Source organism: Aotus nancymaae, unplaced genomic scaffold (assembly GCF_030222135.1).
Source record: "Aotus nancymaae isolate 86718 unplaced genomic scaffold, 86718_ANA_hifiasm-v0.15.2.pri h1tg000006l, whole genome shotgun sequence".
Lineage (NCBI taxonomy): Eukaryota > Metazoa > Chordata > Mammalia > Primates > Aotidae > Aotus > Aotus nancymaae.
The window spans coordinates 64,484,855-64,509,248 of record NW_026988417.1 but is presented as its reverse complement, the minus strand read 5'-3'; the positions used below and the strand labels follow the sequence as shown (position 1 = coordinate 64,509,248).

Sequence of the window (24,394 nt, the reverse complement as noted above, 5' to 3'; positions counted from 1 at the left end):
AATCACACTGTCCTTGCTGAGTCATAGCCAAATTAAAGAATCACAAGCAAACAAATGACTGTTGTTTGAACCACTGAGTTTCATGGTGAATGGATAACTAAAACATACGGTAAAACTCAGCCTCACAGAGCTACTCAGGAAATAGGATCCAAGTGAGACTTTAAGAAGATGTCTTAGTGCTTCCCATGTTACCAATCTAAGGGACCTAAAATTCTCCTGGAGGGGTTCAGGGATAGGAAACTAAGAAGGGCTCAGTGCTATTACTCATTTCCAAATTACAATAAAAATACTCCAAATTTTCACAAATTTTTACAAATCTCACCCTGGTTAAAAAAAAATGGTAATTCACCAAATGCACTTACATTAATTGGTGTTCAATTCGAGTCTGTAGGCTTGTCAACTCCTATGGTGTTCAGCGCTTGCAAGTTCCCATCATGTCCTCCACATGTTCACTGCATTGGAATGGGCTTGAGCTGTCTCTGTCTGGCCTGTGCAGTGCCCAACATAGTGATACACACACACATACTTAATATCCCACAAAGGACGATGATGAGAGACCATGATTTCTGGATTGCTTAGGGTCAGTTAACACCAGCTGTGGCCAGTAGTGGAAAAGGAAGTATTACTTAGAAAATTCCAACTAGGCACACAGCTGGGAAAGCTGCCGGGCAAAATCGGATGATTTTTTTCTCCATCTTACTATGCAATACCAGTAAGCAGGCAGTTGCAACAGAAGTAACAGTCATCAAGATCCTATTATGATATGCAAAGCTTTGGAGGAAATCTACAAGATCTCTCCGTGTGTCCCTCAGCATCCAGGCACAATTTAACTCACTCCCTACCCTTGCTATAAAAAACAAGAAAAAGCATTAAGTATTATTGTCCAGGAGGTAGTATCCATCCAGCTAAACCTGCCGTAATTGCTAAAACCAACAGCAGCCTCAGCTGCAGGATGCCAGTTCTGTTTTCATGGAAATAGGCAGGCTTTGGGCAAATTCGAAGAACAAGCTTTCAGATAATTTTGCAGCTTTATTTGAGCTGAGACACACCATCAGCTGATATACATTTTAGATCCCCCAACGACACGTGTCTGGAGAAGGGGCGGATTAATAATAGCTTACATTTCTATAGTGCTTTTCATCCAAAAAAAATCCCAAACAAGAGAAACAAGCTGAATCTTTTCTTCTTGTTTAATGGAAAAAATCCTAGTGATTTTTAAAGCAGTACTAAACACTGGAACTAATTATAAAGAAATTCACTTTTTTAAAGTGTCAGGACATAATTATTATTTTTTAAAACTTAAATAGTATGCACATTGCTCCTTAGAGCTCACAAAGATATGCCGCCATCACCATTTCGGAAGGCTATCATCTCTTTCCAACAGAGACAACAGTTGCAGTGACAGTAGATTCAGAGACATTATGGGTGAACAGATAAAAATAATAATAATAATTAACAATGGTACCGGAAGCTCCATCTGGAGTGTCTGATAACACAGTGGGAGATGGATACAGATGGGAAAAGGTGGGTGGCACAGGGTAGAGCTTGTCCCGATCTCATGGGCTCAGGACCCCAGACACACTCATATTAGTATAGGCTTTGGTTTTCCACTCCCTGCTATTCAAATAGAACTAACCAGGCCAGAGCCAGCATGGTTTACCACTGTCCAGAAAATCTGGGATGGCTCTAGATCACAAGCTGGCATCATGACAAGGTCAATAATGCATGTATCAGCGTTTAATAATCCTAGATTAATACAGCTTTTCTTTCTCTAAAGTACAGATTCTTTATCTTTAACCCAAGTAATTTGCATATACTTCCACATAGTAATTCCAGGCACAATGCCGCTTATTCTGGGCTTTTTACCCTGATTGGCAGCTAATTAGAATCTTGAAATGTTGGCAGGTGTCGTGATGAAAAGGCATCATAAACCCAGCTACCGCACAGACAATGGCTTTTTAATCACCTGTTTAAGTCACACAGTTCCCAACTATCTCGAGCTGTTAGGATGAGCAGTTTCTTGATCCTGGAGGACTGCTGAGCAAGGAGGACCTCTGCTGTTATAAAAGAACCAACATCTTTAGAGGGACGGCAAAAGTGCACTTCAAAAACAGACAAAACAGAAAGAAGCAACCAGAAGGATTCTTAAAAAGGAAACAGTTCCTTTTTTTGTCAATTTTGTTCTTTCTACAGAGATGCCAAACTAGTAAGACATGGACAGATACACCCCACTCTCCCATCCGCCGTTGTTAGTGAACATGAGCTTATGATGAAGAAGGCAGAAAAGTAGGTGGTTAAGAAGATAAAATTATCTCGTCATTCTTTCCCTTTAGTGTCATAGTTTGAGATTCTAGTGTGTATCACTTACTTGATATTCATCATGGGGATTACATTCTCAGCACGGGATAGATGTGTACAGGGGAGAACTTCCCTCCCACTGTGTCACTGGAAAGAAAAGGCTGTCACCATGACTGCCTTCACACATCCTCCTCTCACAGAGAGCTCTCTGAACTACAAAGATATCTCCCCTCAGCTTGAGTTTTCCAAAAAAGGTATTGATTCCACAAATCTTCACAGAGGCTGTACTATTTGCATAGACTTATGTTAGGTGCAATGGGGGATACAAAAGTATCTAAGTGAGGTTTGCCTTTGAGAAACTGCAAACATAAGGTACATACGCATTAGAACAAATAATACAATAAAAGAGATGCCTTAAAGTATGATATCACTTAATGCTGAGAGCATATTGAAAATAGTAAGTGACATTCATTTAACAAAATAAGGTTGGGCACTGTGGCTCATGTTTGTAACCTAAACACTTTGGGAGGCTGAGGCAGGAGGATTGCTTGAAGCCAGAGTTGAAGACCAGCCTGGGCAACAAAACGAGAACCGATTTCTACAAAAAAAAAATTTTTTCTTTAATTAGCTAGCATGATGGCACATGCCAGTAGTCCCAGTTACTCAGGAGGCTGAGGTGGTAGAATTGCTTAATTCCAGGAGTTTGAGACTGCAATGAACTATGATTGTGCTACTGCACCCCCACCCAAGCAACAGAACAAGATCTTGTCTCTTAAAAAAAGAAAAAAAAAATTAACACTACAAGAGAACTCTGGCAATTGAAGAGGTCAGAGGAGTCTTTGAAGAATAGGTCCCTGAAGACGAATAAGAGGTGTTTTTTTTTTTAACTTTTATTTTAGGTTTAGGGGTACATACACAGGTTTGTTATGTAGGTAAATGGCATGCCACAACAGTTTGGTGAACAGATTATTTCATCACCCAGGTAATAAACATGGTACCCCATAGGTAGTTTTATAATCCTCACTCTCCTTCCTCCCTTCATCCTCAAGTAAGCTCTGGTGTCTGTTTTTCTCTTCTTTGTGTCTATGTGTATGCGATGTTTAGCTCCTACTTATAAGTGAGACCAGGCAGTATTTTGTTTACTTAGGATAATGACCTCCAGCTCCATCTGTGTTGCTACAAAGGACATGATCTCATTCTCTCTCTGTGTGTGTGTGTGTGTGTGTGTGTGTGTGTGTGTGTGTGTAAGGTATTCCATGATGTATACGTACCATATTTTGTTTATTCAGTCTATCGCTGATGGGCATTTGGGTTGATTCCATGTCTTTGCTATCGTGAGTAGTGCTGCAATAAACATACATGTGGCGTGTGTCTTTATGGTAGAACAATTTATATTCCTTTGGGCATATACTCAATAATGGGATTACTGGATCGAATGGTAATGCCATTTTGAGTTCTTTAAGAAATTGCCAAACTGCTTTCCACAATGGCTGAACTAATTTACATTCCCACCAGCAGTGTATAAGCATTCTCTTTTCTTTGCAACCTTGCCAGCATATTATTTTTTGACTTTTTTTTTTTTTTTTAGAGCTAGGGTTTCACCATGTTGGTCAGGCTGGTCTTGAACTCCTGACCTCAGGTGATTCACCCACCTCTACCTCCCAAATTGCTGGGATTACAGGTGTGAGCCACTGCACTCGGCCTTATTTTTTGACTTTTTAACAGCCATTCTGACTGCTGTGAGATGGTATCTCACTGTGGTTTGAATTTACATTTCTCTAACCATGAATGATGTTGAGCATTTTTTTTCATATGTTGTTGGTTACATGTATGTCTCCTTTTGATAAATGTCTGTTCATGACCTTTGCCCACTTTTTAATGAGGTCACTTGTTTTTTGTTTGTTGGCTTAAGTTCCTTATAGCTTCTGGATATTAGACCAGAATCTAATGCATAGTTTGCAAATATATTCTCCCATTCTGTAGACTGTCTGTTTATTCTGTTTACTGTTCCTGTTGCTGTGCAAAAGCTCTTTAGTTTAATTAGGTCCCACTTGTCAATTTTTGTTTTTGTTGCAATTGCTTTTGGCATCTTCTTTATGAAATCTTTGCCAGATGCTATGTCCAGAACAGTATTTCCTAGGTTATCTTCCAGGGTTCTTATAGTTTTAGGCCTTACATTTAAATCTTTAATTCAGAAGACAGAGAAGATTTGAGTAACCCAGAAAAAAAAGGAGACATTCCGAGTTGAAAGTTAGAGTAGGATTTACTTACATACTAAGACACTAGGGTAGAAATGTAAAGATTTGTTTTAGGGATTAAGAAATAATTCAGGCTAGCCAAAGAATGGAGAATTTGTGGGCAAATTTTGACTGCCTTTGGCCAAGAGCATTGGCTCACGCCTGTAATCCCAGAACTTCGGGAGGCAGATTACTTGAGTCTTGGAGATTGAGACCAGCTGGCCAACAGAGCAAAACCCCATCTCTACTAAAAATACAAAAATTAGCTGGGCACAGTGGCTCACATCCGTCATCTCAGCTACTTGGGAGGCTGGGGTGGGAGTATCGTTTGAACCTGGGAGGTTGAGGTTGATGTGAGCTGAGATCACACCACTACACTCCAGCATGGGCAACAGAGCAAGTCCCATCTTAGGGAAAAAAAAAAAAAAAGAAAAAAAGACCGGGCACGGTGGCTCACGCCCGTAATCCCAGCACTTTGGGAGGCTGAGGCAGGCAGATCACAAGGTCAAGAGATCCAGACCATCCTGGCCAACATGGTGAAACCCCATCTCTACTGAAAATTCAAAAATTAGCCAGGCGTGGTGGCACGAGGCTGTGGTCCCAGCTACTAGGGAGGCTGAGGCGGAAGAATCACTTGAACCCAGAAGGTGGAGGTTGCAGTGAGCCGAGATTGCGCCACTACACTCCAGCCTGGCAACAGAGCAAGATTCCGTTTCAAAAAAAAAAAAAAAAAGACTGTCTTTGATACCTCAATTTTTTTTTTTTTTTTTTTTTGAGACAGGGTCTTTGACATAATTTGCTCCTTTGTCCCCACACAAATTTCATATTGTAGCTCCCATAATTTCCACATGTTGTTTGAGGGACCAGTGGGAGATGACTGAATCATGGGGGTGGGTCTTTCCTGTGCTGTTCTCGTGATAGTGAATGGATCTCACGAGATCCGATGGTTTTAAAAGTGAGAGTTTCTCTGTACAAGCTCTCTCTTTGCCTGCTGCCATCCACATAAGATGTGACTTGCTGCTCCTTGCCATCTGCCATGATTGTAAGGCCTCCCCAGCCAGGTGGAACTGTAAGTGGATCAAATCTCTTTCTTTTGTAAATTGCCCCGTCTCAGGTATGTCTTTATCCAGTGACATGAAAACAGACTAATACAGTCTTGCTCTGTCACCCAGGCTGGACTGCAGTGACGCGATCACAGCTTACTGCAACCTCTGCCTCCCAGGCTCAAGCGATCTTCCCACATCAGCCTCCCAAGTCCTGCACCACTGGGGTTCACCATGTTGCCCAGGCTGGTCTCAAATCCCTGGACTCAAATGATCCGCCCACCTAAGCTCCCAAAGTGCTGGGATTACAGGTATGAGCCACCATGCTTTTTTCAATATTTTTTAAAGCATCAAAAAGATCATCAGATATGAAGCAATTACCAGGCCAAAACTGAAGGAAAAGTAGAGACTGGAGGGAAAAGCCAGCACAGAATTTTCCTGATGGCATTTGGCAGCCCAGGAGAATAAAATCAAAGCCCGAGGCCCACACACTGTGGAGATTCTAATAGGAAAAGCTCGCCTCAGTAAGCTGGAGCTCCTTTGCTTACTGAGAATGCTTTCTGAAGCATTTCTGATAATGCTTCAGAAAACAGTGAAGCATTATCACCCGGGTGGAACAAGAAACCTGGAGCCATGAACATGGTTAAGGTGATCCCAGACTGGTAATTGCTGCTGCCTAACAGAAGCCATGCAAAACTTACTCTTGAGGTGGCACCTTAATCTTACACCTCAACTTATATTCCTACAAATAAACTTTTAATATAAACAATCCACAATAAAAGGACACAAGAAAAAAAAATGCTGCATGAGAGGGAAACAGTAAAAACCACAAGCATAAGAACTAAGTTCAAAACCTTCCAATATTATCAGACACAGAGATTTAAAAAAAATTGACTACGTTTAAAAACATAAAAGACAAGCTTGCAAATATCTTCAGGAGAGATGAAAACACAAAAAGTGACATAACAAAAATTTGAAAGAAACAATCTCTAAAAATAAATAAAACAAAATGGAAAACTCAACAAACCAGTTTACTAGCAGATTAGAAATGACTGAAGAGAGAATCCATCAGAAGTAGTTATCAAGAAATGAACAATATAAAGACAGATGAAATATACTACAGCTTTTGAGAGACATGGAGAATCAAGTGAGCTTGTCTCACTTTATTGATTCAATTGACGTTTTATGAGAAGAAAAAAGAGAAAGATGTAGAAGCAATATCCAAGTAACAGCTTCCCAGTACTAATGAAGGATTTCAAGCCAGATTCAAGCCACACTGCACTCTAGCCTGAACAATAGAGAAAGACTCCAACTCTGAAAAAAGGAAAAAGAAACTGTAAAGCCCCCAACTACAACAACAAAAAATGGCTAAGTGTACTCATGAGATTAACTACAAATGAGTAATAGGCTGACAGTTAACTTCTCAACAGCAACTGGAAGCCAGGAAATAGTGGGATATATTTTTAAACAATGTTTTAGGGCAACTTTATTTTCACAGCAAAGTTGAAAGTACAGGGGGCTCCCATATGCCTCGTGCCCCCAACACGTGATAGCAGCCTCTCCACTACCAGCAACCCATACCAGAGTGGTACATTTTTTACACTTGGTGATCCTACATTGACACATCATCATCACCCAGAGTCCAGAGTTTACATTAGAGTTCACATTCGGTGTTGTACTTTCTATGGGTTTAGACAAATGCTTAACGACACGTATCCACTATGAGAGTGGCGGACAGAATGGTTTCACAGTCCTAAAAGTCCTCTGTGCCCCACTCTCATTTTGTACAAATCATTCCACTTCCCTGAAAGTCACTGTCTGCTCTCCCAATCATATCTGGTCTACTTCCCTGTAGTGGATAAAATCTCAATTACACTATAAAGCTTTCCTGTATCTCCCTCATCTGAAGTCCTGTGCAGTTACAGAGTCTAAACATAAAGTGACCAAGAACTTCTTATTTATTTATTTATTTTTGAGATGGAGTCTTGCTTTGTTGCCCAGGCTAGAGTGCAGTGGCGCAATCTCAGCTCACTGCAACCTCCGCCTCCTGGGTTCAAACAATTCTCCTGCCTCAGTCTCCTGAGTAGCTAGGACTATAGATGCCTGCCACCACGCCCAGATAATTTTTGTATTTTAAGTAGAGACAAGGTTTCACCATGTTAACCAGGCTGGTCTCTCACACCTGACCTTGTGATCTGCCTGCATCAGCCTCCCAAAGTGCTGGGATTACAGGCATGAGCCACTGCACCCGGCCCAAGGACTTCTTTAAATGAAGAAGAAATCAGAATTTATTAAATAATATCCTTAATATGCTAAAAGAAAATATTTAACAACTAGAATTCTACATCAAGTAATCTTTCAAAGATAAAGGCAAATAAATATATTTCCAAATAAGCAAAACTAGGAGCCTTTTACTACAAGTAGACCTTCAAGTAAAAGAAATTCTAAAGCGTAGATTTTAGGCAAAAGGAAAGTACTCCCAGATAGAACGCTAAAGAAGACAGAAAAAACAAAGAGCAAAATAAAGTGATAAGTACATAAATCTAAATAAACATTATCTGTAACAATAGTAATGCCCTGTGGTTAATCAATTCATGCCAACAATAGCATGTAAGAGGAAACTGAGGTATATGAGGTTAAGGTAGCCCCAGGACCTTGTATTATCTAAGAAAAGGGTAAAGGTATTGATTCATTTTAGACTTTGATAAACTGAATATTTATGCTGGAATTTCCAGGGAAACCACTAAAGGAATAGAAGTAGAGCATATGATATCCAAATGCAGTTAAGGTTAAAAGCAATAACAAAAAGATAACTAGAAAATGTATTTAAAAACTAAGAAATAAACTTCGGAATTTTGCATAGGATAAAGAAGAATTCAGAATGGAAATTATAAAATATTTTGAACTATAATATAATTGGCTATATATATAGACAGAGAATGAATATATATAATACATATATACATATATATAGAGAGAGAATATGTTCCATGTTGGAAGGGTCAGCGGTTCACCCTTAAAAGGATAAATCGTCATGCCAGATTGATAATATGGAAATTCTCCCAAAAGATAATGGCTTTTATTTCCTTCTCTTTGACATTGTGACTATAACGAGTTTTTATTCTCTACTTTCATTTTAGAGAAGTCTCTAGAGGAAAGGGAGATGAACACATTTCAATCAGCCACATGTAGCCATTATCACTAAATCATTTTAAACTTCTATAAAAAATAGCACAATCTGATGCATTGCTTCTTTTTTTTCTTTAGGAATTTAAAAATTTACCATTAAAACAAACAACCTCTACCTATATTTATTTTATTTCAAACACAGGACAGAATCATTCACAAGCCATCTATATTTCTGATAATTTTCCCTGTTTTCAGAGACCTTCTAAGATAAACTGCCACCTCTTTTCATTACAGGACTATGTTTATATTTAAAACATTTTGGCCAGATGAGGTGGCTCACACCTGTCTTCCCAGCATTTTAGGAGGCCAAGGCCAGAGGACTCCTTGAGCCCAGGATTTCGAGACCAGCCTGGGCAACACAGCAAAACGCTGTCCCTAAAATTAAAGATAAAAAATAAATTAGCCACTTGTGGTGGTGCACACCTGTAGTCCCAGTTGCTTGGGAATCTGAGGTGGGAGGATCGCTTGAGCCAAAGAGGTTGAGGCTTTAGTGAGCCACAGTCACGCCACTGTCTGTACTCAAGCCTGAACAATAGAGCAAGTCCCTGTCTCAAAAATAAATAGATAAATAATTTTTACAAGCATTCTTTTTCTTTTTTGAGACAGAATTTCACTAATAAATGCAAACAAAAATAAACTCCAACTGGACTTATTCCCAAACATGTTGACAAACCACATAAGCTAACAAGTACATTTTGCTTTCCTAAATATATATGAGTTAATCAGGATACCAAATAATGGGCTTGTTTGGTTTATTAATAGAATGTATGTTAAATACTTTTTAAATGGAAAGTTATCCACAATGAGAAAATAATATTTTATTCATATCTTTAAAATATTTTAGAGAGAATTCTATTTCTAAGAAACAGTGTGCTGAATAATAAAGTTTGTTTATCTTATATAACAGTACTCTATTCTCAGTAAATATGAAGTTTACTGAATTCTCAATTGTTTAAAAAAGTCTATATTAGTAAAACAATTTGTAAAAATAACAAAATTTAACTGTTAAGAGGAAGCACATTGCCCTCTAAATGTCTCCATTTTGCAAAAACATAGTAGAAGATTAAAACCAGACTAATGGTTTATTATGAAGACACACATTATGTCAAATTCTACGTCAACAAATTTCAAGTCATCAAATTGATTCCCAGTATGTCTCCTCTTTTCTCACCTCTACCTTTATTCTAGTGACTTAGATCAGCTGTTTTTGTTTGTTTTTTTGTGGGGGATTTTTGGCATTTTCTAAAATACGTTGGATTTAGTCTGCTAACAAGGTATACCTACTAATTACTTTGTTTATAGAAAGACATCTCCCATAAAGGGACAGGAAAAAAATGGCTTCTAAAAGTTAATAGAATATGAATTTTTAATATATCCTGAAATGTTTAACAGGCTTAATTTTTCAGGAGTGATCCATGTCTCTTTGGATACCAAGGCAGTAATTTTCCCTTCGTACACAACATGCCACTTTAAAATGTGCCACTCGACTACTACCCCAGTGAATCCGACTCCATAAGTTACAGGACATTGTTATTATATTGTAGGCATCTTTAGAAACCAGTGGTTCTCTGTTAATGTGCATGTCCACCGCAGTTGAGGGTGGAAAGGGAACAGAATCCAATTGAAAGTACAGACAGAAGCTGGGCAGAGTGTAATTTAATTATTAGAGTTGGAATGTGTCCAGGACTCTACCTGCCATAAGGAAAGTATCCTGGGATCTTCAATGACCACAAGTGGTCAGGATTCCAGTTTTACAGCTCATCCAATTAAGTGGGCAAGCACATCTTCTGCTACACCATTAAGTGACAGGGCTGGGGAATTCACTCTGCTAATGAAGTACCTGGGGCCTCGTGTCAGTTTCCCAGAGGATTTTTCAGGGTATGTGGATATGTGTACAAGGCCACATAAACATACACCTAATAAGAACTACCTTCCATTATGGATAATGAGCAAGAGAGACTTTAGCTGTCTCTTCTCCACCTGATTAGTGTTGGACAATCTCTACAGTGTAAGTTAGAATACAACTGAAAAATGATGGACTCTGGTCAGTCTCCAGGAGCCTCCTCTACTCGGTTTCTTCATTATGGTCAAGCATAAAATGTACACATTGCTTTGAGTAGTCCCTCATGCCCTCTGGAGGAATTCACCCACACTTTATAGCTGGTCTTACTTCAGGACCTCAATCAACTTTTCAAGATTAAACTGCAGGTAAAGATCCTCATTTTCTCCTACTTTTACACTAAAATATGACTCTCCCTTCTTCAATTTCCCCCTTCTTTGAAGGAAGGACAATGATACCTGTCATCTCAACAAAATCTCAGGAATGACCACTAAATATTTTTTTCCAAAGTGAAAAATAGGAAAGGTTCTTCAAATAGCCTAACTCAGTGGTTCCCAGACGTTAGTCCATTAACCAGTGGCACTGGAATCACTTTTAAAGTTTGTTAAAAATAGAGATTCCCAGGTCCCACTCCAGATCTACTGAATCAGAATGACCAAGTATTGGAGCCAGGTTTGAATTCTTAACAAGCCCACAAGGTCAGTCTGCTTATTTGAGAACGAAGACTGACTTCCTTTGTACGCAAAATAACAAAGGCCCATTGTGTGATTCCGAAAAGAAAACGCTATCTATATATCACACATAATGTACACAATGTCTTTCTCCCTTTTCTGTGTTCATTTTCTTTCTTTTATGCATAGCTTCTATTTTAGATCCCATCATCTCAGTTATCAAGTTTAATTTCTTTCTTCCCAGGAAGCATTGTGTAAAATTACTCTGGGATGTTATTAAAATTGATGCTAATTAACCTGACTATATTTACTTTCACACTCAGATAATATGAGTAATCCATGAGAGACATTGAACTTTAGACACAAGGTAAGTTAAAATGACTATGACGCAAATAGCGGCATTAGAAAAAGATTATTGGACAATTTAAAATTAACTGAATGCTACTCTTTACTGTTACTGTGGTTGATGTTCCAACATAATTGTTTGTTTTTAATTAGTGGAAAGGAGATGTTTGAAGACATTACAGAAATCTGGTACCATGTCAGCCAGAGTGGAAAGAAGATGGCCAAAACTGGCCTATGCAACTGAAATTTTATTCATCTGTAAACTGAGATGGTTGTAGCACAGGATGTCTCTCAACTCCTTACTTGCTCAAAACCGTCAGCAGTCTGTGAATATTAAGAAATTTGAGGCCAAGCACAGTAGCTCACGTCTGTAATCCCAGCACTTTGGGAGGCCGAGGTGAGTGATTCACTTGAGGGCAGGAGTTCAAGACCAGCCTGGCCAACATGGTGAAACCCTGTCTTTACTAAAAATACAAAAATTAGCCGAGCATGGTGGCACATGCCCGTGATCCCAGCTACTCAGGAGGCTGAGGCAGGAGAATCACTTGAGCCTGGGAGGCAGAGGCTGCCGTGAGCCAAAAAAGTGCCACTGCACTCCAGCCTGGGCAACAGAGTGAGATTTTGTCTCAAATAAATAAATAAAAAGAAATTTAGCAACCAGGCGCAGTGGCTCATGCCTGTAATGCTAGCACTTTGGGAGGCTGCAGCAGGCGGATCATCTAAGGTCGGAAGTTCTAGACCAGCCTGGCCAACATGGTGAAACCCCGTCTCTACTAAAAATAGAAAAAAATTAGCTGGGCATGGTGGCAGGCACCTGTAGTCCCAGCTACTCAGGAGGCTGAGGCAGGAGAATCACTTGAACCCAGGAGACGGAGGTTGTAATAAGCCGAGATCGCACCATTGCATTCCAGCCTGGGTGACAAGAGCAAGACTCCATCTCAAAATAAATAAATAAACAAATAGAAATTTAGCAAGAACAAGAACATGCAAATTAGTAGTCACCTGCTACCTTTACATCTGGAAAAATGATGTGGCTTTTAAAAAGAAAAGCAGGAAATATTTGTAGGCCAAATAGGGTGACCAGTTGTCTAGGTTTATTTAGTACTGAGAGATTCCCCAGGACACAGGATATTTTCAGCACTAAAATCTGGACAGTCCTAGGCAAACCAGCATGGCTCATTATCACAAAGCCAAACACTGAGTTTATGAAATTAAATAGTTTTTTTAGCCTGTAAATATAATCAACCTTTTGACACACTGAGAAGTGAAGCTGAAGTTCCCCAGATTTTGAACAGGTGGCTGGAACATGACAAGTTACTTCTAATACTCTGAAGTATCTCAACCATGATTAGAGGTTAAAACAGCATCTGAGAGTAAAAGAATCCGACTTTTTTAGATCAGGTACGATCTGATTAAGGGTAACAGAACACTTGAGAAGGAAATGTAGATAAACATCTTTATTAAAGAGGGGCCTGGGAATTGTATTGTATGCAGAACTCAATTATACACAGTACTTAAAACTGAAGAGCCCATTAGGAAGCAAATCATTTAACGAGAATCAGAGCCTCCCAAACAGATATTACACAATGACCTACAAACAAAACACCAGTTGGCTTCTCTCAGGGTAAGCATAGATGGGCTTAGCAATCATACCTAATTACCTAAACTGCACAGCTCATATTTCTGAACTTAGGCAAGAACAAGGATCCATCCATAGAACTTCTCAAGATTAATTCATGCAATTAAGGAATTATTTCATTTCACCTTAAAGTTAACATAAAAGATACCATGAGATTACAAATGTACACTTGGCCAGGTACAATGGCTCATACCTGTAATCCCAGCACTTTGGGAGGCTAAGGTGGATGAAACACCTGAGGTCAGGAGTTCGAGACCAGCCTGAGCAACATGGTGAAACCCCATCTCTACAAAAGACACAAAAATTAGCTGGGTATGGTAACATGTGCCTGTAGTCCCAACTACCCAGGAGGCTAAGGTGGGAGGATCTCTTGAGCCTGGGATGTCGAGGCTGCAGTGAGCTGTGATCACAGCATGCACTCCAGCATGGGCAACAGAGTGAGACCCTGTCTCAGAAAATAAATAAATAATAAAAATAAAAATGTACACTAGGCCACAGAGGATTCTGGGAAGATGATAGAATGGAAACCACCAGGAATCTGTCTCCCCACCCAAACAATAATTACACTCCAGCAATAAGCCTGATGTAACGATTTTGGAACTCTGTGGTCTATTGAAGATTTGCAACTTCCAAGGGAAAATTTGGATGGTACGTTGCAATTAATTCTCATCAATTTCAGCTCTTAGCTCAGCAATAGCTACCCATCTTCCTTCCACCCCCATCCCACTGGCAGGCAGCCATGCAAGTGTTCCTGGAGCAACTTTGCAGACAGCTTTGGGAGCAAGAGTAGATTTTAAAAAGGACCCTATTTCCCTTTGGTAAAAAGGTAGAAAAGTTGTCGGGAGCAGTGGCTCATGCCTGCACTTTGGGAGGCCGAGGAGGACAGATCACTTGAATTCAGAGGTTCGAGACCAGCCTGGCCTACATAGTGAAACCCTGTCTATACCAAAAATACAAAAATTAGCCAGGTGTGGCAGGGCACACCTGTAATCCCAGCTACTTGGGAGGCTGAGGCATAACAATCACTTGAATCCAAGAGGCGTAGGTTGCAGTGAGTCAAGATGGCACCACTGCACTCCAGCCTGGGTGATAGAGCAAGACTCATCTCAAAATAATAATAATAATAATAATAAAAGATTGAAAAAATAAAAGTAAAAATAAAGGACCCTATCCTCCACATATCAGGGATCTGTGCTCCAATCACTGATTGCTACTTCTGATCACAGAGATGCAACAGGGAGGCAGTGGTCATTATTGTTGTACCTCCCTCCATTGTTGCAAGCCTCTCTCCCTCTGCCTGAGGTGACTTCTGGGGGATTTAAAAGATTGGTGCATTTTTCCCCCTTCATTTTTCTCTTTTTCCTCTTTTGGGAGCCAGACTTTAAAGACTAGGACATTCGAAAGTAACTATTTATATGGGAAAAATTAGAAAATCACCGTGAATGCCCAGGAAAAGATGTAGGTTCTGAAAAGATCTTAAGTTCATACCTAAAGCAGATTCTCAGCACAGTGACAGCCTACAACAATCAACAAAAACGAACAAAGAACAGCAAACCCTGAGGAAGAGGAGAATCTGATTTTCAGAGATATCACATAATTAGAGTCAAATATCCAGATTTCAGCAAAAAATCACAAGATATGTTAAAAAATAGGAAAATACAGCTCATTCAAAGGAAAATATATACATAAACCAACAGAAACTGTCCCTGAAGAAGACTTAAGGGCAGATGAACTAGATAAAGTCTTAAAATATGTGTCTTAAAGATGCTTAAAGAACTAAAGGAAGACATGGAGAAATTCAAAAAACAATATCTGAACAAACTGAAATATCAATAAAGAGATAGAAAACCTGAAAGGAAACCAAAAGGAAATTCTGAAGTTGAAAAGCAAAATAACTGAAATTAATATTTTCAGACATTCCAGGATTCCATAATGAGAAGAGAGAAAGAGAAGGGGGTAGGAATAAGAGTTGAAGAAATGATGGCTAAAAATTCCCCAAATTTGATGGAAATATATGAATGTAAACATCCAAGAAGCTCAACAAACTCCAAGTAGGTTAAACTCAGAGACCTATCCTGAGATACTTTATCATCAAACAGTTAAAAGACAAAGAGAGAATCTCGAAAGCAACAAGAGAGCAGCAACTCATCACATAGAAGAAATCTTCAATACGATTATCAGCATATTTCTCATCAGAAACTTTGGAGGCCAGAAGGCAGTGGGCTAATGTATTTTATTTCAAGTGCTAAAAGAAACAAATGGTCAACAAGAATCCTATATGCAGCAAAACTATCTTTCAAAAGTGAGGGAGAAACTTAAGACATTCTCAGATAAACAAAAATCAAGGAAGTTACCACTAGAATTGCCCTGCGAGAATGCTCAAGGGAGTCCTATAGATTGAAACAAAAGAACATTTGACACTAGTTTGAAGCCATGTGCACAAATAAATATTGTAATAAAAATAAACACATGGGAAATTATAAAAGCTAATACTACAATAATTTTTGTTACAATACATTTTGTTTTCTACATAATTTAAGAGATTAACTCATTTTTAAAAGAAATTATTAGCTTGCGTTTTTGGACACACGCTGTATAAAGATGTAATTTTGTGACATCAACTAAAAAGAGTGGAGATGGAGCTACAAAGGAGGAGTTTTAGGGTGTTATTGAAGTTAATATAAATTCAAATTAGAGTGCTATAACTTCAAGATGTTAAATGTAAACCCCATGGTAACACAAAGAAAATAGCTATATAGTGCACCCAAAAGGAAATGAGAAGGAGCTTGGACAACAGAGTAAGACCCTGTCTTCACAAAAATTAAAAATTAGGCATGGTGGTGTTTGCCTATTGACCTAGCTACGGAGGAGACTGAGGCAGGAAGATTGCTTAAGCACAGGAGTTTGAGGCTACAATGAGCTATGATCACACCATTGTACTCCAGCCTGAGCATTAGGGTGAGACTCCGTTAAAAGAAACAAACAAACAAACAGACAGACAGACAAAAAAAGCAAGAAAGAAATAAGAAGGGAATTAAAATGCTTGACTACAAAAATCAACTAAACAGCCAGGTGCAGTGGCTCATGCCTGTAATCCTAGCACTTTAAGAGGCCAAGTCAGGCAGATCATTTGGGGTCAGGAGTTCAAGACCAGCCTGGCCAAAATGGTGAAACCCCATCTCTACTAAAAATACAAAAAAATTAGCCGAACATAGTGGTGTGTGCCTGTAGTCCCAATTACTTGGGAGACTGAGGCAGGAGAATCGCTTGAACTGGGAGGTGGCGGTTGCAGTAAGCCGAGATGGCACCACTGCACTCCAACCTGGGTGACAGAGCTAGACTCCATCTCAAAATAAACAAAAGACCACAACAGCAAGCACACACACATGCACACACACATACACACAAATCAACTAAACACAAAAGAATACATTAATACAGGAAATGAAGGGCAAGAAAGCTATAAGACATATAGAAAACAAACAGCAAAATGGCATAAGTCCCTTCCTATTAGTAATTTCTTAAAATATAAATGGATTAAATTATCCAAAGACAGAGACTGGCAGAATGAATAAAAACATGATCTAACTATATGCTATCTACAAGATAGATAGCATATCTCACTTTAGATCCCAAGACACTGACAGATTGAAAGTTAAAGGATGAAAAAAATATTCCATGCAAACAATAACCAATAAAGCATGGTGGCAATAATAATAACAGACAAATAGACTTTAAATCAAAGGATTTCATGAGTATAGAGTTTCAGTTTTGCAAGATGAAAAGAGTTCTGGAGATGAATGTTAGCAATTATTACACAACAGTATGAACATGACTAATATAACTGAACTGTTAAAAACTATTAAGATGTGAAGAATGCCATTTGTTTGAATGTCAATGTAGTTTGATAGGTATAGTATTGAATATATCAATTGCTTTGGGTCGTATGACCATTGTTATGATATTGATTCTTCCTATTAATGAGCATGGAATGTTTTTCCCTTTGTTTGTGTCTTCTCAGAGTTCTTTGAGCAGTGTTTTGTAAGTCTCATTGTAGAAATCTTTCATCTCCCTGGTTAGCTGTATTCCTAGGTATTTTATTCTTTTTGTGGCAATTGTGAATGGACTGCCTTCCTCATTTGGCTCTCAGCTTAACTGTTGGAGTATAGGAATGCTGGTGATTTTCGTAAATTGATTTTGTACCCTAAAACTTTGCTGAAGTTGTTTATCAGCTGAAGGAGTTTTTGGGGTAAGACTGTGGGATTTTCTAGATACAGTATCATGCCATCTGCAAACAGGGACAGTTTGACTTCCTCTCCTTCTATTTGGATGCCTTTTCTTTCTTTCTCTTGTCTGACTGCTCTGGCCAGAACTTCCAATACTTTGTTGAATAGAAGTGGTGAGAAAGGGCAACCTTGTCTTGTGCCAGTTTTCAAGAGGAATGCTTCCAGCTTTTTCCCATTCAGTATGATGTTGACTGTGGGTTTGTCATATATGGCTCTTATTATTTTTAGGTAGGTTCCTTCAATACCTAGTTTATTGAGAGTTTTTAACATGAAGGAATGTTCAATTTTATTGAAAGCCTTTTCTGCATCTATTGAGATAATCATGTGTTTTTTGTCTTTAATTCTGTTTATGCAATAAATCACATTTATTGATTTGTGTATGGTGAACCAACCTTGCATCCTGGGTATGAAGTCTACTTAATTGTGGTGGATTAGCTTTTTGATGTGCTGCTGAATTCAATTTGCAAGTATTTCACTGAAGATTTTGCATCTATATTCATCAAGGATATTGGTCTGAAGTTTTATTTTTTTGTTGTGCCTATGACAGATTTTGGTATCAGGATAATTCTGACCTCATAGAATGAATTGGGGAGGAGTCCATCCTGCTCTTCTTTGTACATCTGGTAGAATTCAGCTGTGACTCTATCTGGTCCTGGGCTATTTTTGATTGGTAGCCTACTTATTACTGATTCAATTTTGCAGCTCGTTATTAGTCTATTCAGGGAATCAGTTTCTTCCTGGTTCAGTCTTGGGAGGATATATGTATCCAGAAATGTATCCATCTCTTCTAGGTTTTCTAGTTTGTGTGCATAGAGGTGTTTATAGTAGTTTCTGATGGTTACTTTTATTTCTGTGGGTCTGTGGTACATGCCCTTTGTCATTTCTAATTGTGTGACCATCTCTCTTTTCTTCTTTATTAGTCTAGCTAGCGGCCTACCAATCTTATTAATTTTTTACAAAACCAACTCGTGGATTCATTGATCTTTTGAATGGTTTTTTTGTGTCTCAATTTCCTTCAGTTCAGCTCTGATTTGGGTGATTTCTTGTCTTCTGCTAGCATTAGGGTTGGTTTGCTCTTGCTTCTCTAATTCTTTCAGTTGTGATGTTAGGTTGTTAATTTGAGATGTTTCTAACTTTGAGATACAGACATTTGTTGCTATGAATTTCCCTCTTAACATGCCTTTGCTGTGTCCCAGAGATTCTGGTATCTTTGTTCTCATTAGTTTCAAAGAACGTCTTTATTTCTGCCTCATTTTTGTTATTTACCCAAAAGTCATTCAGGAGCATGTTGTTTCATTTTCATGTAATTGCATGGTTTTGAGCATTTTTTTCGATCTTGACTTATATTTTTATCTCACTGTGGTCCAAAAGTGTGTTTGGTGTGATTTCGGTTCTTTTTCATTTGCTGAGGATTGTTTTATGTTCAATTATGTGTTCGATTTTAGAGTATGTGGCAATGAGAAGAACATATATTCTGTTGTTTAGGGGTGGAGAGTTCTGTAGAGATCTATCAGATCCATTTGGTCCAATGTTGAGTTCAGGTTCTGAATATTTTTGTTAATGTTCTGCCTCAATGATCTATCTAATACTGTCAGTGGAGTGTCGAAGTCTTCCACTATTATGGTGTGAGAGTCTAAGTCTCTTTGTAGGTCTCTAAGAACTTGCTTTATAAATCTGGGTGTTCCTGTGTTAGGTGTATATATGTTTAGGATAGTAAGATTTTCTTGTTGAATTGAACACTTTAGCATTATGTAATGCTCTTGTCTTTTTTGATCTTTGTTTAAAGTCTGTTTTGTCTGAAATTAGGATTGTAACTTCTGCTTTTTTCTGATTTCGATTTGCTTGGTAGATTTTTTTACATCCCTTTATTTTGAACCTACGGGTGTCATTACATGTAGAATGGGTCTCTTGAAGAAAACCCACCACTGGGTCTTGCTTTTTATCTAGCTTGCCACTATGGACCTTTTAAGTGGGGCATTTAATGCATTTACATTCAAGGTTAGCATTGGTATGTGTGATTTCATTCCGTCATTGTGTTGTTGGCTGGTTATTATGCCAGCTTCTTTGTATGCAAAAACTATTTTAAAATTCATATGAAACCAAAAAAGAGTCTGAATAGCCAAGGCAATTCTAAGCAAAAAGAACAAAGCTGGAGGTATCGTGCAACCTGACTTCAAACTATACTACATGTCTACAGTAACCAAAACAGCATGGTAATGACATAAAAAAAGACATGTAGACTGATGGAACAGAATAGACAGCCCAGAAATAAGACCAAACACCTATATTCATTTGATCTTCAACAGATCTGACAAAAGCAAGCAATGTGGAAAGGACTACCTATTCAATAAATGGTGCTGGAATAACTGGCTAGCCATAATGTAGAAGACAGAAACCGGACCCTTTTTTTACACCATATACAAAAATCAACTAAGGATGAATTAAAAACTTAAATGTAAAACCAAAACTGTAAAAATCCTGGAAGACAACCTAGGTAATACCTTTCTGAACATAGGAACAGGCAAAGATTTCATGACAAAGATGCCAAAAGCAATCGCAACAGATGCAAAACTTGACAAATGGGATCTAATTAAACTTAAGAGCTTCTGCACAACAAAGAAATTATAAACTATCCACAGAATAAAAAGACGACCTACAGAATGGGAGAAAATATTTGCAAACTATGCATCTGACAAAGGTCTAATATCCAGCATCTATAAGCAACAAACAAATTTACAAGAAAAAAACCAACCCCATTAAAAAGTGGGCAAAGGACATGAACAGAGACTTCAAAAGAAGCTAACAATCTTGTGAAAAAAAGCTCCATGTCACTGATTGTTTGAGAAATGCAAATCAAAACCACAATGAAATACCACCTTACACCAGTCAGAATGGCTATTACTAAAAAGTCAAAAAATAACAGATGCTGATGAGGTTGCAGAGAAAAGGGAACACTTATACACCATTAGTGGGAGTGTAAATTAGTTCAACTGTTGTTGAAAGCAGTGTGGTGATTCCTTAAAAAGCTAAAAAGAACTACCATTCAACCCAGCAATCTCATCACTGGGTATATAACCAGAGAAATACAAATCATTCTACCATAAAGACACACACATGTAAATGTTTATTGCAGCACTATTCATAGTAGCAAAGACATGGAATCAACCTAAATGCACATCAGTGACAGATAGAAAAAATGTGGTATATATACCCCATGGAATACTAGGCAGCAACAGAAAATAATGAGATCATGTCTTCTGTAGGAACATGGATGGATCTAGAGGCCATTATCATTAGCAAACTAACACAGGAACAAAAAACCAAATACCACATGTCCTCACTGATAAGTGGGAGCTAAATGATGAGAACTCATGCACACAAAGAGGGAAACAACAGACACTGGAGCCTACTTAAGGGTTTATGATGAGAGGAGGGAGAGGAGCACAAAAAATAACTGTTGGGTACTAGGCTTCGTACCTGGATGATGAAACAATCTGTACAATAAACGCTCATGACATGAGTTTGCCTGTATAACAAACCTGTGCACATACCCCTGAACCTAAAACAAACAAAAAGTTTAAGATAGTAAATTTTATGCTGTATGTATTTTGTCACAATAAAAAATTAAACAAAAATGTAAGTTTATAGTCATAATTCATAAAAGAACTCAGCTTTTTTGGAGATGATGATTACGTTTGCGAAGACAGTAAGATAATTTCCATTGCCATTTATTAAAACAAGGTAGACAAAAGATCCAATGACAATGCCTTGTCCCTAAATCCAATGGACTCATTTCCGTTCTTATCCTGACAGACTTCTCAGCCACATTTAACATTATTCATTGCTCCTTTTTTCTAGATGAATAAAATATCAAACTTAGAAAAATAAGACTTCTAAATATAAATTCCACAGTGTCCCGTCAGCCATATTGGAACTTGCAGCAAAAAGAAAATTCAGTAATTCTGATCCCATTTTTATTTAAAAATGTGATGTTTTGTTCATCATGGATTTTTTGCATTAACTTTGATTTTTTTAAATATTGCATTAAAATATTATTTATGCCAATTACTGAGTTTTTTTGGCACCTTTTTAAATTCTGTGCCCGAGGCAAGCCCCAGTCCTGAAAAACACTCTTTCACTTCTGTGATTCCCGTTTCCTAGCTTTCCCCTCTTTCTGAACTGTCCTTCTTTGCAGTGCTTCTCTGCCTGTCAACTAAATGTCAGTGTTTTTTGAAGTTCTGTTTTGGGTCTTCTCTCCTTTCTCTATACATACCATCTGGGTTATCCTAGCTACTACTCTATTCTATTGATTCCCAAATTGCTTACTCTTCACTTTACTCTCCAGCCACACTATGCGGAGAATTTAACCCTAATCTAACCTTATTTTTCGCCTTTGTGAGTCAGTCAATCCCTGTTCCTGTGATGCATTTCCAGAGACATACTTCCCTCTTCCCAGGGAAGTACTTCCTCCTGCCAAAATTTAAACCTCTGTCCCACCAAAACCCTCTCCCGGCCTTCCTCATGCCTGCCTATATCCTAGAGTGTAGGAAGGGAGAGAAGGAAACAGAAATCCTCCAGGCCCTCCATTTTACCAATCTCTCCACTTTACCTTCCAATTGCTCAAATATGTAAAAATCTCTCTCAGGTTAACAACTTCATACACGCTGTCTTCTCGATCTGGAATCTTTATTAGCAAACTTCTACTCATCCTTCGGGTCTCAGACTACATATCCCTTCCAGAGAGACTTTCTCTGACCTTCAGATTACCTTAGGTACCCCTCCTATGCGCACCTGCAGAACTCTGCAATTTCTCTTTTATATCCCTCATCATACATTATTATAACTAGTTTCATTTTTAGTCTCCATACTAGGCCATAAGCTCTGTAACAGCAGGAGCCATGCCTTTCTTGTTCACTATTATGTATCCAGCATAATTTATATATCAGCATAATCTTTTCAGTGAACATAGTGCCTAGCCCTTATCAGCCACTGAAGAAGTATTAATAATTACATGAGGGAGGGAGGGAGGGAGGGAGGGAGGGAGGGAGGGAGGGAAGTCAGCAAAAATCAAGTACCATCTAAACAGAACCTATACAGCCAATGAGCAATTGAGCAAATGAGCTAAAGGCAGCAGATGCAAAGATCACAAAGTCCAGCCATTGTCGGGAAGCAGCTAATTAGAAAGTCCTACATTTTCGTAATCCTGGAGCAAACTCTTTTGCTAAATAACCAGAATTCACCACCCTAGTGCTGTCCATGTAACAGGGAGAGCACAGCCCATTTGTTGTATTGGCTGTCCTGGGGCCTCTGAACATCTTGGCAGACCCTGAAGGGCCATCTGTCCTGTAGCATCCCTCCTGAAATTCATCTCTGCTATTATGTGATCAAATGCTCTGCCCATTGATCTTTTCTAGGATATAGGGTTTTACTTACAGTTTTCTGGCTACTGCATTTCACCAAAGAGTAGTAGAGAACGGTTTCACACAGAAGTAGGGGAAGAGATCCAAGTTTTCCAAATCCCAAATGCTTACCATGAAAAGTTTAGAATTTTTTTCAACATAGTGTTCTCTGAAAAGATGATGTTAATTAAACAGGATGCTCCTGTTGTATAGTGTTTAAAACTAACACATATGGTTTTACTGCCAACAATTTGAAAGAAGTCTAATTCCATAAGTTAAAAAAATACAGCTAATTAATTAACGCCTAACTTTTAGCCTATCAGTTTTCATAAATACACACACACACACACACACACACACACACCCCCACCCATCAGTTTTCATATGTATAACAAATAATCAACAGACTCCCCCTAGAAAATGTAGAGCTTGGCTCTGAAGCTTCATTGAAGACTGCAGGAGAAGAAAGAAACCGTTCTTGTCCTGGAAGAATGAGGATTCATGTGAACTGCACACATACTTTAACACAAAATATCCAGCTTCTGGTAATTTCCCAAAAATGTGAAATGGTATATTTTTTACAAAACAAGGAATAGAGAACTGTATCAACCATACTGTATGTGGTTAATATTTCTTGTTAACACATCGAAATTTGTCAGAGAAAATCCTGGAGCTTCCCCTAACTACATATCCTTACATCTACTAACAACTGAGACAAAGCTAATAAACCTCACCAGCAAATTAGCATTATCTATAAAAGTACTGCAGCCTTAAATATTATAACACGGTAGAGCTGAATGTAAATCTCCTTGAAAGTATTTTTCCTGTGTCACAATAAGCAGGAGCCCTATTTATAATGTGATGCCAAAAATAGACGCACACTGCTTCATATTTGGAGAAGGATCTGTACAAGCCACTCCACTGCAGAAGCTCTTACAAGTACTTTTCCAATACATTTTCCCTGGAATCTCTCTCTCTCTCTGATCATCAGTATGTGAGCCATGGGTGCTTTGAACCAGGCAGGACAAGACACCCTGATAACACAAAACTTGATACGTCAAAGAATAAAACTCCCTTGAAGGTGGCCACTACATTTTATGACTGTGTGCCCCTCTTGGCTTACAATTCTGTATCCCATATTTTCTTATAATCAGAAATTCATAAGGGAAATCTGTGTACCAAAAGGTATAATAAGGGACACAATTTAGATTTTTTTCCCCACAGAGGACAGAGTTCCAGCCCCTAGCACTTTTTTTTTAACAGTCTGGCTGATGATCTGGTGCCAATACCAACTGCTGGTTAAATCATCTAATCAGCCAGGGTGAGGCTTTTTGTTCTCCTGCTTTTGTGATTTCATTTTTCGAACATTTAAAGTTGCCAACAATTCCAAATGGTGTCTCATTACTTCTCTCCAATTTGTTTCTATTTGAAGATAAAAACTATTGTA

General features: G+C 38.4%; 1 protein-coding gene across 2 annotated transcripts in view; it reads right to left on the bottom strand.

Moving 5' to 3' along the window:
- SLC4A4 (solute carrier family 4 member 4) overlaps positions 1–24,394 on the bottom strand; it is a 495,962-nt gene that overhangs the window by 444,504 nt on the left and 27,064 nt on the right. The gene's annotated exons all lie outside the window — the stretch shown is intronic.